Below are 18561 nucleotides of genomic sequence, written 5' to 3'. Positions count from 1 at the left end.
GGATGAATGAAAGCTAATTTTTATCGACAACGAAATGAAATACACAAAAGTGTATTACTGATAATTATGTCATTTTTTTCTAATTGATTGTATTTAATTGTTTTTCCCCTACGATTTTATTATTAACTTGTAATGTTGGAGTAATATTACTTAATATTTTTTTATTATTTTAAAATTAATCACTGGCAGTTATCCCACTGTTTTTTTTTTGTTTCTTCATTTAGCGCTTTCGTCGAGAATATTTTTTCTTCAAAACGGATTTTTAAAAAAATATAAGCTTACCGTAATAAATAAAATTTTAATTACAATGACGTACATTTTAGATGTATCTTTACGGCTTTTATCATTTCTTTAATATGAAATATCTGTTCTGAAGAAGCATAGATCTCAACGAAAGCGTGAAATGGACAACGTTAAACAAATATTAAATATCAGTAATTATAAGTTTTACAGAACAATTATATTCCGCTGTTGGAATACGATTTTCGTTGTTTTTATTATGAGACTAGTTTGAAATATGTATTAAATAATATTAACTTATTGTTTAATTTTTTCACTATTATTTCGTGTTCTCCAATATATGTATAAAATTTATCGTGTTCTTTTTAATCTAAATAGTGGTAAAATTGTTCGCTAGCTTTTTTAATAAAAATTTAAATACAGCCTTCTTATTAATAAAACAAAAGAAAAAAAGAGATTGATTTCGAAATTTTCGTCAGATTATTATTTGCTGTTCAATTATTGTGTAATATACATAGATAGTTATTATTAAACTTGAATGTTTCTCTTTTTTTCATTAAATTGAAATCGTCTCTTTTTTTCTTTTTACCTGAAAAATCATTATTTTTTCTGTATAATTATCTTAAAATTGATTTTCAAAAAGAAAATTAATTAAAAAAAGATTTAGTTAAGTGTAAAAAGTCAAGGTAAGAATTTAAAAAAAAGATTTTCAAATGTTTTTTATCAGATTTTAATCTCGGTTTCAACTATGCAATTTTTTTTTGTAATTGTAATTTTTTTCCATTTCACCCTAATTTACATAATGGTAACTCAGTAGGTTGATAATTACAGCAGATATGTTTCGTCATCAGTAGGTTTTATTCGATAATATTTTATAACAGTGAATAATGATATCAGTATTTTAAAAAAAATAATAACTATTAATAAGGAAAGCCTTAATACTTTAACTTGTCGTGGCAAAAGGTTTTCATTGATATGGCAATATTATGACAATTCAAGAGAGGTAAATTGATATTTAGTGATGTAAAGTAAAATGTTCAATATCCAATCAGATGAATGCTACATCAAGTTTTATTTAAATTTTATGATCTAACGAAACCAGTTCGTGAAATTTCTTGAACTTCATCATATTTTTGTTGTATTCCTTTCATTTCCTTTTACGTAATGTTTTAGGTGTTGTAGAACCATTAATGTAATGGACTGTAGTTTGTCACTTTAGTTGGGTCGTGGAACGTCTCTATTCTGTTGTATAGTAATTTCATAACCTTATTGTAACTTATTTATTTAAAAAAAGAAAATAAGATATTTAAACAAATTACATCTCAGTTTCTAAGTTATCTGTTTAAATAATACGAGAATCTTTGCTAATCTGTAAAATCTGTTTAGTTCTTGCTCAGATAATTTTAAAACTTATATCGTTACGTTAGATTGAAAAAGATTTTTTTATAACTAACTTCAAGAATGGTAACTAATTCTTTGTAAGTACTAGTTCTTTGTAAGTACATCCATATTTAAAATAAAATAAAAGGAAGTTATTTTGTAATCCGGTATTAATTTGATAAAATTTCAAAAAGTCGAATATCTACATTTTGACTTTGTAAACTATTAAAGTTTTTAATCGTAAGTATTAAAGTTTACATTATTTTGATCAGAGTATCTGCTACGTATTTAAAATAATTGCAAATAAATTAAATTATATACAGATTTCTCCAGCCCGAACTATTCGATCGACTTCACCAATTTATTGATAAACGAAAGCTTATGACCCCTACACATGTCATCAATGATCGCCTACCCCATTCCGCCTACCATTTTCGAGATATATCGCATAAACGCTAATGGTAAAACTAAAAAAGAGAGTATACTAAAAATGTAGTTTAGAGAGAAGTATTAGGTAATAAATAACAAAAAATTAATCAATTTTAAAAAGAAATTCCTCCTCACTTTCAATCAATCACTTTCAATCAATAAAAATATTAAAATAACTTAAATCTTTGAACCATATTTTTTTGAAGTCTTTTATGAAACATAATTTTGTAAAGTTTTATTCAACTTATCAAACTATTTTGTAGATTTGTAGGTTTTTAATATTTAAAAAAATGTAATAAATAAAATTAATCACAACTGAAGTACAAAATATTTTATAATTACTACGAAATTATAATTTTTTTTAATGTAGGGGAGTGTCTAGAAAAACAATCTTAATAAATTTAGTAAGTGTAATGATATTCTGGCATTTTTTAAGGAGTACTAAAAAACACGATGTAAAGCTATTTCAATGTTTCCGGTACGATAGATACATAACAAAAAGTCTTGTAAACAGGTCAGATGATATTTAGGGGTTGTAATTTTTTGACACAATTATTACAAAAGAGTAATATTTATTACACTTACACACACACACACACACACACACACACACCACAACACAACACAAACATATATATTTGAGTACTCTATATAGAACATTTTTACGAAATCAATGACATTAAAGCATATGACACGCAATAAATAATGGTGAAACATTTTTAAGAACAAGTCAGAATACAAACAAAACAAGTTAGGTAACAATATTCTGTATAGTTTCATTTCGTAAGGGGAGCCAATAAGAAACAAAAAACCAAAAAGATGAAGCTAGCTAGATGGAAATAGTAGAAGAATGAACACGGTGGGGTGCTGCTTGCTTCTCTTTTGTACTGTAGACAACTTTATTTTAACAATTGTCATTGTCCTTTTTTTCTTCCGTCTTCTTCTAACTCTTATTCTTCTTGTGTAACATTAGAAAAGGAATGACTCTGAATAAATAACACTGAATTCTTATACTGTACTGTTACTTTTAGTCGGATCAGTCTAGTTCCTTATGTCTTTGAGATGTAGTATATTATTGAAAGATTGCGTACTATTTTAAGAACTCTGATGTAATTATGATACGTAAAATTATTTATTTTGGTTAATCGGAATGAACCAACGTTTTGGTGACTGTCATCGTACAGAGATTTGTCATAGTATTTCAGTTTCTTGAGTTCTTTATACTGTGTACTGTTTAACTGTGAAATACGTAGTCAACGTTTTTAATCTTTCTTTGTAATTAGATTTGTTTCCTTCATTAATCAGTTTTCTTTTATAAATATATACTCTTCTTTATTTTCTCTTCTCGCTGAAAATATTATTTTTTATTTCATAATTTAATGATTTTTTTTGTGGAATACAAACATAAGCTCCTTCGGACCATAAGAAAGAGATTTTAAGAAAAAATGAAGCTTAGAAGTTTGTACAGCGCTCTTAAATATGAATTTTCTGTATCCATATTTACTAAATTAAAAATTCTAACTCTTTCATTAATTTTATGATTAAGTTACTTTACTAAAAAAAAAAAATTTAGTTTCATGAAAAACTACACAACATTTTCACATCTCAGCGTAATACTTCAGACTGTAATCCGAAGTAAACTGTAGCTCCTGTTAGAAAACCTTTATTATTTACTGATTACTACTTTTAACTAATTGCGATCTCGTTCAAAAATATTTCCTATAAAATTATTTATAATTAAATTAGATTTTCATTTCAAAATCACATAATACTCAGTCGGGATAAGTTTTGTTTTTTAATGATATTTATTTTTTTTTAAATCTTATTCTTCTACGTGTACAAATATTTCCGAAATTTTTAATTAATACTACAAAAATTAATAATTTCTTTATTTATCTTTGCATTATTTTGTTTATTTATTATTTTTATGAATTATATATACACCTTAAGCTTTTTTTTTATAATGAACTTCCTATTAATGTCATAGTTTGCCAGTGGTTTTCTTAAATCCCTCCAGGCAAATGCTAAAAGGGTTCTCTTTTTTAAATCTCACCTATCCATTCCTGATGTTTTGTACATTGTAAAACTATGTACAGTAAATTAAAACTATGTCTCAGTAAATTTTTATTAATTTAAAAAAAAAATGTAACACCATTTTTTTAATTTTTTTTTTTGAAAAGTGCTGCTATTTTCGTAAAATTCATAATTGGTGATATTTTATGTAATAATATTTTTGGCCAAAACCGACAGTTTTAATATTTTTCAACCCTTTTGTCTAGATTTTAATATATTTTTCAGTTACTAATCATGTATTTCGGTGGAAGCCGCTAAAAAAACAACAGTTTTTACCATAAAAATTTTATGAAATTCGAACTGATAGCTTACAATAAAATTGTTATAAATATATTGTGAATGTGTGAAAAAACAACATAAAATCGTCGTTCAAACACCACAGTAATTTTAAACAAGTTGTTTAAGTAATTAAAAAGAAAATTAAAAAAAAAACCAGATAAACAAATGATATTTACTCTAGAAAACTCATATTTTTACTTCCTTGTACGAATAAAGTATTGTGATCGCGAAAAATTTCGATTTTCAGATTTCAACAGAAATATCCATTTTGATCATCCCTGAATTCATTATGACTAGTTTCGGCGTTACGTATGTACATATCTCGCATAACTCAAAAACGATTACCCATAGGATGTTGAAATTTTGGATATAGGACCGAACCAAAAGTGTCCAAAAAAGCCCAAAACCTCAAAAAATTTGGATTTTGGATTTTTACATAACCGCACTAAGCCTTCATCGAGAGTTTTCAACGGTATGTGACGAGTGATAGTTAGTTATTTTCATTCGTTCCAGAATTATAGCCAAATAAAATCTTAATTAATGAAATGTTTGGATCTTACAAGGGAAGGCACATCGGTTCGAGTCAAACTTCATCTGCTTGTTTTTTCTAATTTATTTTTTAAATTTTTCTTTACTTTAAAATATATTGATTTAGTATTTATTATTCACCCGTGATTGTAAATAATTTTTTCAATAAATAATAATTATTTAATGGTTATTAGCAAAATAAAATTTAAGTACTATTAAAAATTTGTATATGTAATTTAATAGGCATTATTACATATGTGCATATGTAATATATTTGGTGAAACATCTGATTATTTAATATTAAATGAACATTATAATTTAGAATCGTATTATTTTTGGATTTTCTAGTTTAATTTCTGTTCAATTTTATTTAATTTTTCTGGAATTTCTTTTTAATTTTATGTAAATTAAAGTTACTACAGAGTGACTGGAAATAGACCCTCACAAGAACAATATATATACTGAGGCATACATGCCGATCTTTAATAAATTGCAAAAAATTCTTATCTTTTAGTTACTCCTTACTCCTTTGATATTGTCGAACAATACTCTCCCTAAATCGGAGTTGATCATCATTTCGTTTATTTGTTTTTTGTTGCCAATCATTAAATCGCTCGTTGGTTTTGTATAATGTTTCTAATATTAGTTTGTGTACATGTTCTCTAATTTTCAAATTTTGTCTCTTTATATTCATCATCTTCTCTTAATCTATTTATTGTTTCCTTCGTCTGAACGTTTTCTTCCACTTTATATTTATCATCTTCTCTTAATGTTTTAAATCTTTCTTTGTTTGGAACATTTTCTTCCTGTTTATATATAGTTTTTGTTTTGTTTGCAACATTATCTATTTTTCCCTTTTTCATTTTCCTTTATTATAACCTTTTTTTTTATTTTAAATGTATTGATTTATTAATAATTATTAACCTATGATTGTAAAAAACGTTTTGTAATAAATAATAATTCAATAATAACAATAAAAAATATATGATAAAAAATCAAAAGTTATTATGGAAATAATATTTCATGTACTTTTAAAAAGTGTGTATGTAATTTAATAGGTGTATATGGTAGTCATGTGATGTCCACATCAGATTTTTTTTTAAATTTTATCTAGGGGTTACTCTCTTTTTGTGATAATGGTTTTTTTATAATTTTCATTAATTTTTAATGATTGTTAACAACTTTTAATTAAAAATTTCTTTCTTTTCATTAACCATTTTATTTTATTTTATGATACTTTCATTTATCATTATTTTAATTATTGTATTTTATTTTTTCATTAATCATTTTTATTTTATTTTAATCATTTTAATTTCATTTTATTTTTATTAATCATTTTATTTTTTAGTAAAATAAAAAAAAAACTTGTGTTAAGAAATAATAATACAAAATTTAACATTATTATTGTTACTGATACACATGAAAAGGCAAAATTATTACACAACAAGAAAAGGGAAATTAATTTGTTGTTTTATTCTATCTGCCCCACATTTTCTTATAGCTGTGATGCAGATAAAAAAGCACGTGAAATAAAAAAAGTATCAGTTTGAATTTTTTTTTAGATTTATTATTATTGTTCAGATAGTATTATTTTAATTTTTGTTTTTTTTTGTGAATAGATTAAATTGTGTAATAAACTTGAATAATACCTTCATTTTAGTGGCTCGGCAAATTGATTTGTAATAATGTATTTAGGTCAGTGAATAAAGTAAAAGGAAACTATTTAACAGTTAATTTTTCTTAGTAAGTCTGTGATATCGGATTCAAGAGGTTCTTGGAAAGTAATCTGCTTTTTTTTAGGAGTAACTTATGATGTGTAAGGGTCACCTACAATCTTTACGATTGTGGAAAGTTAAAAAAAAAGAATCTTATACAAAATGCCTTTTACCTTGTACATTGCTAAATATAGAAACTTGTAACTTATAAGTTTAGTTAAGAATCTTATTATAAAAGTTACGTAGAAGTAGTTGAATGTACACATTTCTAAAGGATCAATTTCTATGGGAACCGTTTTAAGGACATATATTTTTTCATTTTAAGTTTATTGACACTGTTGATAGGAACTGAATCGGTGCTGATTTTGTATGACTGTTATGTTAGTTTGTACCTCCTATTGGAGTTAACAAACACAAGAATTGCAATAGTAGAAGCAGTGTGCAACAGGTAATTGTGTAAGGTCTCGCATAGTGTTTGCATGTGTGTTAGTGTTCTCCGTATAAAGTGATTTACAACGTCCATTTACCGTTCGTTTACACTACCTATATATTTGACTTCCTTCCGCCCTCCGAAAAACGGCTGTACCTTTAAGCGATTGTAAAAATATTACCGATATTTTCTTTCTTTCTTTTTATTTTTCGCTATATTTTACTTTTTTCTATGATTCCAGATATCTTTGTACATACTATTCTATTATTATTAGGTTATTTTGAACTGAAATCCTTTTAAAATGTTTGCGTGTATTCGGAACATTTCCTTAATCAAATTATTTTTAATGCGTTGCAAGATATTTTCACAACTGTTATATTCACTTCATTTTGTTAAAATAGTACTCTAATTATTATTTTATACAGTAAAATCACAGTTATTAAAATTGTGTTTTTAGATGTAATTTATTTATTTTTATTTTGCAAATACTATATCGTAAACTAGAAAATAAGAAAAAACTTGAAACTGTTTATCATATAGAGCAATGATCGTATTAATTTTTTTCAAAATTCGTTAAGGGCTGGGGTGTATCGCGAAAATACCAATTTCGATTTTCTTCAGAGTCATCTTAGAGAAAAATTTATGAAAGCAAATTTTTTATCTACAACTCGTGTACAAATAATCCAAAAAATTGTTTTTCAAAATTTGTTTGAAAGTTTATATTTCATATATATTGTTAGGGATTAGGATGTAGGGTGTATACCGATATGAAACGACTAGCACTAGATAAGGAATCTTGGAGAGCTGCATCAAACCAACCAAAAAATCTATCAAGAAATGTCTAAGAATTTTTTTTATATTCTAGGCCCAAGATCTAAAATGAGGAAAGTTTATTTGAAATTTTCTTTCTTATTTTACCCTTTATTGAAAGGAATGTGAGATTTAGAGAAATACATGGATATTTTTAGAAAACGTTTTCTTAAATTAAGTGATAGATTAATCTACACCTCTAAAAAATATATATTCTTTTTTTTTGGTTTTTAGGGTCTAACTCTTTTAATTTTTATTATTAATAATCGGGTAAGGCGTGGAATTCTTTACCAGGTTTTTTTAACATTATACTGTAACTATTCTTCATTTCCTAGAAGGAAAGAAATCACTGCTAATAAGATTCTTAAATATAATGATTAATTATTATCTCTCCTGAAACTATGTATATCAAGTAAATTATTATAAACTTACTCGTTAGTTCAGATATATTTGCTCTAAGATTAATACCTAGGCTTGGAAATGATATATAGCAAGGGAGAAGAAATGGATCGGTAATTTCTCACATACAACTGTTTCTATGATCGTAATTCTGAAAAAGGTATAAAGATTTTTTAGGTTACAGAAGAATATACCGGTGTTCTTTGGAGGTTGGGTTTCAATTAACCACGCATTTCAGGAATGGTCGAACTGAACCTGTACAAGACTACACTTTAATTACATCTATCATCCTCATTCATCCTCTGAAGTAATACCTGAACGGTAATTCCCGGAGGATAAACCCGAAAAAGGTTACAGAAGAAAGTAATTATATGTATAAAGTAAAAATAAAGAAATATAATTATGAATTTACTTGTAACAATCTTTTAAATTTACAGTAAATGGAATTTTTTTTTATAAAGCAGTAATTAACTGAAATTCGAAAAACATGAAAAGAAATTTAATTATTTTTTAATTATTACGAAAGAAAGAAACAAAAAATATTTATTGAAAAATATATAGAAATATCTATGAATATAAATCAAAGTAAGATAAACGATGAAAAAATATTTAAAATTATAAATAATTTTTGTTTTTATTTTATACGAAACGAAAATAATAAAATAAAAAGTATGAAACGCCTAAACATTTTTATTTATTTAATTCCCCCTCAAATTTATTTATATCAATAATTTTATAGCTAATTACTTGTATAAAAAATAATATAAAATAAAGTCATTATAAAAATGAAAAATTAAAATCACAATAAAATTGTTAAGAATTTTTAATAAAGTGCCGTTAAAAAAACTCTTTCAAATATTCCGTGTGAGGGAATATAAAGGCATGTACGTTTCGTTACTTTTTCGCCGATCTCTAAACCTAAATCAAGATAATAAGCTCAGCAAAATACAAATGACATTAAGTCCGATACATTCATTAAGTCCAATATGTAAGTGTATTTAAGGATACATTCAATCCGTTAATTATATGGCTCCATCTTCAATGAATATTAATACTCGCTAAGAAATCAATTCTTACTAATATCTATTTTATCACAGGTGTTCTGTCACAATTATAAGAAAGACCGCCACAAATGGTTATATGTAACAAATTAATCTGAGCCTTTCATTTGTAAAACAATACATTATAAACGAGTACATTCTGCTCTATTTAATGGAAGGTAGAACGTATTTAAATATATATATGTAGACGTATTTATTGCTTGTTAAGTAATAAATCAAGATATTTACATCAATAGCCAAAAAGTTTCTTGTTATTAATGGATTAAATTGAAGGTGTATTAAAAAATAATCTTTTTTTGTTTTTTTTTAATATTTATTAAGAGAATTACTAGAGTAATAGTTTTGAATTATAATATAAATATTACTAAATAAAAAAATAAAAAATTCAGAAATTTTGTGGTGGTTTCTAGTGTTAGTCTACGTATTAATTTTTATTTATTTAACAGAAATTGGTTTTACATACTATGTTAATTTAAAGGTATTATTAAATAAATAATATTTTGGATAAAAATACTAATTCTAACTAAATAATGCATTGTTTAACCGTAAAAAAAATCTTTAATATTCTTGAATGAGAAAAATCAGTTTCAAAATATTTCCCATTATTATTTGTAATAAATTTCATTCTGCGATTTAAATTTTTATTATTATTATTACTCTGGATAATTAATTGTAGGTTTACTTTTGGGAAAAAAATTATTTGAAGTCATCCTTCAGAATTTTTATTATTTTTTAAATCCCTTAAAGAAGTTTAAAAAAATAATTTTCTGACAATCTGTTTTCTACATTATTTAGACGGTTTTATTATTTTAACATTAATTTACTTTTTTAAATGGTTATTAAACGAGCGAATGACAAAAAAAATATTTTCTTACAAAGAAAGAACGAATCCCATTGTAGTTAAGTTAACTTCTTAAAATAAATAATTATTTTTTAATCGTTTCAGACATTTTTGCTAGAAAGGTGGAAAACAAAGAATAAACGGAAAATTAAAGCTGATTTGCATAAATAGTATATGAAATGTAAGCGTATTTTCAATAAAATGTGTGTCTACCTAGAAATTTACAAATTATACTTAAACCGCGTTTAGTTTTGTATCTCATCGGTTTAATATCTAAGTCAGAAGTACAAGTTGAATCGGAACCGTTATTCTATAATAATACATAATCCGTAAAGTGGTGCTATCTGATGGGAGAATGTTGTAACTAGAAATGTTTCTATAAGATTCCTTGGGATTGGTGGTTTCATCTCGTATGATACAAAGAAGAAGGAAATGAAAGAAATAAAGAGAAAAATAAGGCAAAAGTAGAATTAAAAAGGATCACATATAAAGTAGAAGTAATAATAGTAGCAACAATAGGGAATAGAGAGATGTAGAAGGAACGTGTGAAAGGGGAGAAAGGAAATTACAGGATATTCCCCGCGGGGTGGCGCTGTTTGGAACGGGTAGAGTGGGGGGGTATAGGGGTACATTTGTCAAATGTCACATTTCATAAGTAAGAAATCCATCAGTGCTTTTTGGCGGCCGCGCTGGTCTACTATAGCAATTTATTATTGCAGCAGTAGACTATTGTTTCTGCTAGCTGCAGTCGCCTCTCTCTCTACTCTTACCGCCTCTCCCGCCCGAATCACTCTTGCCACTCGGTTCACATCTGAAAAATAACCCTCTCTACCTCCTACTATTCCTATCCCTATAAATTCCCCTATTTCAAAAGGGGCACTTCCCCTTTGTTGAAAAAAAAATGAGAAAGATCAAATATTTTTTGATGTCGAGAACAAAACAAATAATATTTGTTATTATTGATTCCATCTTTTTGTCATATTTTTCCTCGTGAAATTATTATAAAACATTTCAATAATTTAGAGAAAAATACAATACTATCTTTCATCATAACCGTTCATTATTTTTGTTACGAACTTTGTTTTTTAGTTTGATAATATTTTCATTAATTTATTAATTTACGCTTATTTCTTTAATTTAAGATTAAAAATTAATTCTTCTTTGATTAATTAAAATTTTTACTTTAAATTTTGTTCACTTATTTAATGTTATTTGTTATTATTAATTAATTATTATAGATGCACGTGTTTATAAGTAATCATCCCAAATACTACTTTTATTCTAAGTAATCAATCTCTTGCGGTAGTAGAAAATCTGTAGAGCATTGGAAAGGGGTACTTGATCTCATCATATTGGGTTATTTGCTTTCCCATTTAAATCATAACCTGTTGAATAATAACGGTACTCATCCGGTCAAAATTATCTTATCTCCCCGTGTATTGACTGACAAATTAACTGTCAACCAGAGGTATGGTTTAAGAGCAAAATAATATTTCTCTACTCGTTACGACAATAAAAACAGTTTCATTGCGACGTGAAAAAAGAAATTTTTGTTACTTTTTCTCATTGTAATAACTCGAAAAAATTAGCTTTATAAATATATAACTAAATAAATACATAAACCCGCCGGGTTAGTGTAGCGGTTAAATTCATCGTCGCAACATAAGCATATTTTCGAAGCCAAGAATTCTAAGATTCGATCCTTGTAAAGGCAGTTGCTTTTGTATGGATTTGAATGCTAGACTGTGGATACCGGTGTACTTTGGTGGTTGGGTTTCAATTAACCACAGGAATGGACGACCCGAGTCTGTTCAGCCTAAATGTTTAAAAACACACTGCACTGCAACTGCTGCCACGTCTGGTCTGGCAAGCCGGTAGCAGTAATTGCATTCGCCTATATACGCACACCCAACCCGGTAGTAACAGGAAAACTGGTTGAAGAAAAAAAAGTAGATACTACTACTTTATTAAGATGAAAGTATGACTTTTTTTTTAGAATTTAAGTGAAAAAAAAAAGATCTGTTGGGAATCTTATCTACATTTTCACGTTTTTCATGACATTTTTTTTTCGCGGTAATTATATAAACTGAATGCATGAATGCAAAAATGTATAAAACTAAAATAACATTTTGTAGTTATTATGTTTTTTATGATATTTCTACTTTGTGCCAAAATTTGTTAAATTTTTAATTTAAATCTTCTTCTAAGAGATATGTTTTATATTTTCACGGTCAAGACTGAAAAAAAGTAACCAGATAGTTTTAAAAAAATAAAATCAACTTGAAGGAAATTATACATATGTTATAAATTATAATATACAATATACATTATGTAAATTATATAAGAGAAAATAGCCAATAATAATTATACCAAATAACTGTGGATATTCAAACGTTCACGAGTAGGAGTTAAAAAGTTGAATAATTCTGTACAAAAAGTATGATATTTGAGTAAGTAGTAATTTTATAATGTAAAAGTAGTACACTATGTTGCAAAATTTCTTTCAAATAAAAATGTTTCTAATAGTCTTATTATTATTGTAATAATATTATAATTATCTCTTTCGTTAAATTTAAACAAAAAACTGTTTAGTAATAGTTAAAGCTTTTGTTTAGATAGCCCATCAATGTTTGAATTAAAAAGTGAAAAATTATAGTTTAGCGAAATTATAATAAAAATACATATTTAATAAAGTTAATTTATCTTTCATTTAATCTAATAATAACTTATTTAAAATGCAGTAAGCTATCTTTTTTATATGTAGGCTAATTATTTATTTCTGAATAATAAAATTGCATTGTTTATTGTGATTTTAATTTGAATATTAAATCTAAGGTACATCTAAAAAAGAAATAGTTATACGTTCCATTTCTATTTAGGCTATATATTTATTCAGGTTAAATAAATATGGCCTTCGAATAAATCCTTGACCTTAAGTAAGTATGAGCAACAGATGTGGGATTCATAATAATGCTCGCTACATCACGATGTAAGTTTATACACTGTTTTAACTAACGTTTGGAGTATTACATTTTTTAATAATTTTAATTCTAATATAAGAGGTCTATGTAACTTTTAACATGAATTGATCCATTTTATCTCTATTTGTTTATATTATTACAACAACAAATCCAACTAAAAGTTTGAAATTTGGTTTACAAACATATATAAAAAATTTGGTTAACGTTAGAACTGTAATACAATTTAAATGAAAAAAAATGATTGCTTTAAAAAAAAATATTTTGTGTTTGTATGAAATACAAACACAAAATGTTTGTATTTTGTGTACATAAACATTGTACAGTATATGTATAATGAACTGCATCTGTTCATTATACATATACGTCAAGATTATGTAATTTCTAACAACTTCCTGTTTAAGTTGGGTAAAAGATATATTGAAATAAAAATCGTTACAAAAATATTGAGCTGCCTTCAAAAAACCACAAAAGTTAAAAATAAAAATATATTTTAAAAAATCTTTCGTATTTTACGTTCTGAAGTCGTTATTAAATTAAAAAATTCTTGCGCAAGAAGACCAACTTGTTGCTATTTTATTTTGTTTCTTTTTGCCCCGCTCAAACACATACCTAATCATCATCACCACCACAAAGTAGGTAAGTTACCTGAATACGCCGAACAAATAAAGAAACATCAACATTTCAGCTTGAGGCAACCTACCGAAACGAACAACCACGCTTCTAACTTGCCCTGTTCAAACTTTTTCGATCTTAAAATGAGCTTAACTCAACAACGACTCAACCAATCTTCATAAAATTTTCACATTCATAATTTAAGATGGATTGCTACAGCCTATCTAAATCTCAATGAAATCGAATGATTAGTTTTGGACATTTTTGAGCCACAAAATTTTACCAAAAGGCTATAAACCGCATTTTATGTTTGGTGGTACATTCTTCCTCTTCATATCTCAAAACGTAAAGAAAATTAATTTTCACCTCGCAATACCACCATGTGACCGAATGTAATACCGTACTTTTTTCAAAAACAGTAAAAATAATACTAAGAATTTACTCACAGACTTGAATTATGACTGATATTAACTATTCGGAATTTATAAAAGTAATTGAACAACTAGTTTCAAAAAAAGGATATTATGTTAATTTCAGAAAGTTGGTTTTACTTTTTTAAAGTTTATTTACAGTTTTTACTTCCTTGTTCGAAGAAAAGGAAGTATTATGATCGCGAAAAATTTTGGTTTTCAGATTTCAACGGATCCATTATGACCACCCCTGAATCTAGACAAAGAAACTAAACAAAATGTCTAGTTTCTGCGTGACGTATGTATGTGTGTACCTCCCACTTTCATTGCAAAAAGCACAAAATCCAAAGAAAAAATTGTATTTTGGAATTTTCCTTAACTGCGCTCATTGAGAACTTTTCAACGATATGTGATAAGTGGTACTTATTTTCATTGCTTCCAGAGCATAGCCAAATAAAATTTTTATAATGAAATATTTGGATCTTAAGAGAAGGTACATCGGTTCGAATCAACTTCATCTCCTTTTTCTAACTTCTTTTTTTTATGTAAATATTTTGATTTATTAGTAATTATTAACCTCTCATTTTAAAAAAACATATGATGAATAATAATTCAATGACAAAAAAAAAGAAAAAATCAGAAGTTTTTAATGAAATAAAATTTTGAATACTTTTAATTTAAAAAAATGTGGAAATGTAATTTGATAGTTATACAAGGAAGTTATGTGCTGCCCACATCAGAGTTTTTTAGTTTCGTTTTTATTTAAAATGCGGCTAGAGATTAAAAAAAACTGATGTTTGAGAAAATGCTGTTCGCAAGTAAAACAAGGCGAAATACCTTTGTCATGATTGTACTCTCACTAAGCAATTAAAAAACAAGTTTTTAAAACACCCAAATAAATATTCTTTTAAAAGATTTTCTCTGTTCAATACAGAAACAAAAAACACTGTTTGCGAAATTGTTTCGCAAGGTTATTGTTGAAAGGCTTAAACTTTCTTTTGAATTCGGTTAAGAATTATGAAACCTTCTAATTTACTATTTTTGTGTCTAAAAACTTTATTTTTAACAAATTATAAAAATTAATTTATAATTAGCTTTAATGATGCCTAAAAAATGTCTTTATTGATGTTGTTTTGTTTGATTTTTCAATTTCCTTACACTGTTTATTTTTCTCTAACATTTTGTTCTTTTATTTTGTAATATCGAAAATCTTGTTTTGTTTAATACCTAGTATTTGCCATATTTTGATATATATTTAATAAACCTTCTAAATTTATTTTCTGGTTTTTTTCTTACCTTTGAATTAGTTTCTGTGAACTTTATTCGTACCATTTTATTTAGAATCAAATTCTTTACAAGTCTTGTTTATCTTTTACTTGTTTATTATCCGTTTGAAAAAGTTATTTTAGGCTAAAGATAGACTAGTGTGTTTATCGATCCCCATTTTTTATTTTTTACCCACAATTTCTCAAAAACTACTAAAATTCATTTCTGGATTCTATCTTTTTTTCAAATTTTCAGGTCGAATTTCGTATAAAAACAGTAAATTTACTTCTTAATTGGATCCCAGCAATTTCAGTCCGGCTAAATTTTACGGAAGGCGCAGAAATCAGGGGGAAATCTATCACCAACCAACACTCACAAACAAAGCAGTTTTTGAATCTATGTTTATATGAATTTTCTTCTTTATTTTCACCAGTAGAACATGTCCTGAAAGTTTGTTACATTCTTCGTGATCATTCTTCTTTGTGAATTACAAGAAGAGAAAAAGCTTATAAACCAAGATCTTCATTTTATCTTTTCTGTTTTCAGTTTTTCTTGTTTAAAATATATTTTAGCATTTTACCATGTTATATTGATTTTGATTTTTAAATGTTATTAACTAGAGATTAATTATATCAGTTGTAGTCTTCGTATATAAATATTATTTTTTATTCATAAAAAAAATAAAAAAAAAAAAAAAATGTTGTAATTAAAATTGTTTACTTGCTTTTAAATTAAATAAATAAAAAGTCTGAATAATTTTATTTTTTTTTTTTTTTACACAAATAATCATACGATACATTGAATTTTATATTTTTTTCTATTTTAACGACAAAATTGTTGTATAACATAATAGAATAATGTAAAATTGCAATGTAAATGCCAAAATGTCCATATCCTTATTATCATATGATTTTTCATAATAGATATTCAAATAAATTATTGTTACTTAACATTTAATTAAATTAAAAGCTAGATACGTAAAATAACCCTACACAGTAATATCTATCTTTCTTAAATTATCAAATTGAAATGTAGATTAAAACAAAGAAATATTTTTTCTCTTGTATTCATTTTTTAGTGAATATTTTTATTGTTGCTCTTTTTAAAACTAAGGATTCTTTTGTAATATTTCATAGAGAAGTAATGTTTGGTATAAAGATTATTTTTGGCTAACTAAAGATATATTATCGTTTATTATTTTTTAAAAGCTTAAACTTAAAAAAATAAAATTATTTAAATATGAACTTACTTCAACAACCAGAAAATTCAAGTTTGTATTTATAATAAATATATTTTTGTTAATCATTTAGTGTAATTATTATTGGTAAAATTTCACAGGACTTAAAATAAGGGAGATTTATATTGAATCTGAAAAAATGAGCAATTTTCATGTTAATAAAACAATCTTTATAATTTACATATCGATAAACTTATTATTTCAGATTAATTATTTACGGTTCATATTTTATTAAAATTATAAAACACACGCCAAACGAGTAATATATTAATTTATAGAAATCAAGTTTTTATATTTCAGATTTAATTTTTTTATTTTTAATGCTTTCCTTCGTTACTAATTATTTTTTTCTGTTAGTTTTAAAATGTAAAATATCAATTTTTTTATAGGAAAGAGTATCTCACATATAAAGAAAATAAAAATTAATTATAAAAGTTTATTTTTTTATAGTAGTAGTAACATTGTTTGAAAAATTATCGAAGTTGTAATTAGACACTGTAAATATTTTAGAAATAAATGATTCAAAATAATGGTTAAAATAAATGATTGATTAAATTCAGATTTAATAAAAATCTCCCCTTTTTATAATTCTTGTGAAATTTTATCAGTAATTTACTTAATAATGATTAGTAGAAGTGTAGTTACACGAATAAAGCCTAACATATTTTATTATGATTTTCTGTGTGACGTTTAAGAATTAAAACATTATAGTTAGATATAAAAATAAATTTTTATTAAAATAAAAAAATAAAAATTATCTGAAGTTATTTACGTAAAACTTAATTTAGGGAATAACCCTTGTTTCTTGGAATTTTTTTCCATGTTACATCCGTTCCGTTCATTTAGTTTCATTATTATGGCAAATGATGTGTGAAATTGTCGTAAAATTATGCCTTTAAGATACTATATACGTTTAACTTTTTATAATTTAAGATTGAATTAACCGTGTTATTTTACGGTTTACTATTCTCTGTGGTCATTTTCCCCGATCTATTTTTAAGCTAATATATTTTAACAAATAGTGTATATATTTTTAAGTCTAAGTAATATTGTCTGGTTTAAATTTATTTTCATTCAGTTGTTAGTTTCGTAAAGATTAAAATCGATACTATAAAACTGATTCCCTTAATTAAATCCCATCTATTGAATATCAAAGTGGATGTTTTAAATGCAATAAAAATATAACTTGTAGCGTCTTCACTTCGGTTTGAACGTAGATCTTCGCAACATCCAAGAACAACTTTTATCATTTTTTTTCTTTTTTTTTGAATAAAAATTCTACGCATTAATAATATAAATTTATTTTATTAATTTTTTTAATTTGTTTTATTTTTATAAAATAAAAGGATTGTTTAAACGATTAATACTCAGTTGTAAAATTTATAGTGAAATAAATCAGTGTTGGCTGTATAAAAAGGTTGATTAGTGAAACGGGTAGAGGTTGCAATTGTATTACATTACATCGGACCGAATCGATTTTCAGTCCATCAGTTCGTGTTTTGATTCTTCTCTTTGTTATTTCGTTGTGAAACCGCTATTATTTCGTATAATGTACAGTTAAAACAACACGCAGTACTATATATGTGAAAAAGTGTGTTTGATGGACAAGGTTGGGTTGTTTTATTAAGTTAGTCTTGTGTGTACGTGTTAACGCGTGCGTACATATGAATTAGTAGTTAAACGAATTAGGTTGAATTTTATATGAATTTTGCGGCTGTGAGAAGGTCGAAAATAAATTACTTTGAATAAAATGTCATTTCATTGAGCGCGTTCAAAATTTTAAATAATTATTAACTTATGAATCGTTTGTGTAAACCTAAAATCATTAAAACAGACGACCACACGCGTATTAAAATTTTATACGTACAGA

The 18561-nt window shown here is 25.6% G+C and overlaps 1 protein-coding gene across 4 annotated transcripts in view; it reads left to right on the top strand.

Moving 5' to 3' along the window:
• Window positions 1-18561, top strand: part of LOC142330132 (homeotic protein antennapedia-like) — a 485876-nt gene that overhangs the window by 447908 nt on the left and 19407 nt on the right. The window lies entirely within an intron of this gene.

This window comes from Lycorma delicatula, chromosome 9, assembly GCF_047948215.1.
Source record: "Lycorma delicatula isolate Av1 chromosome 9, ASM4794821v1, whole genome shotgun sequence".
In the NCBI taxonomy this organism is placed as follows: Eukaryota; Metazoa; Arthropoda; class Insecta; order Hemiptera; family Fulgoridae; genus Lycorma; species Lycorma delicatula.
Note: the sequence above shows the minus strand (reverse complement) of the source record. Positions and strands in the feature narration are given on the sequence as shown.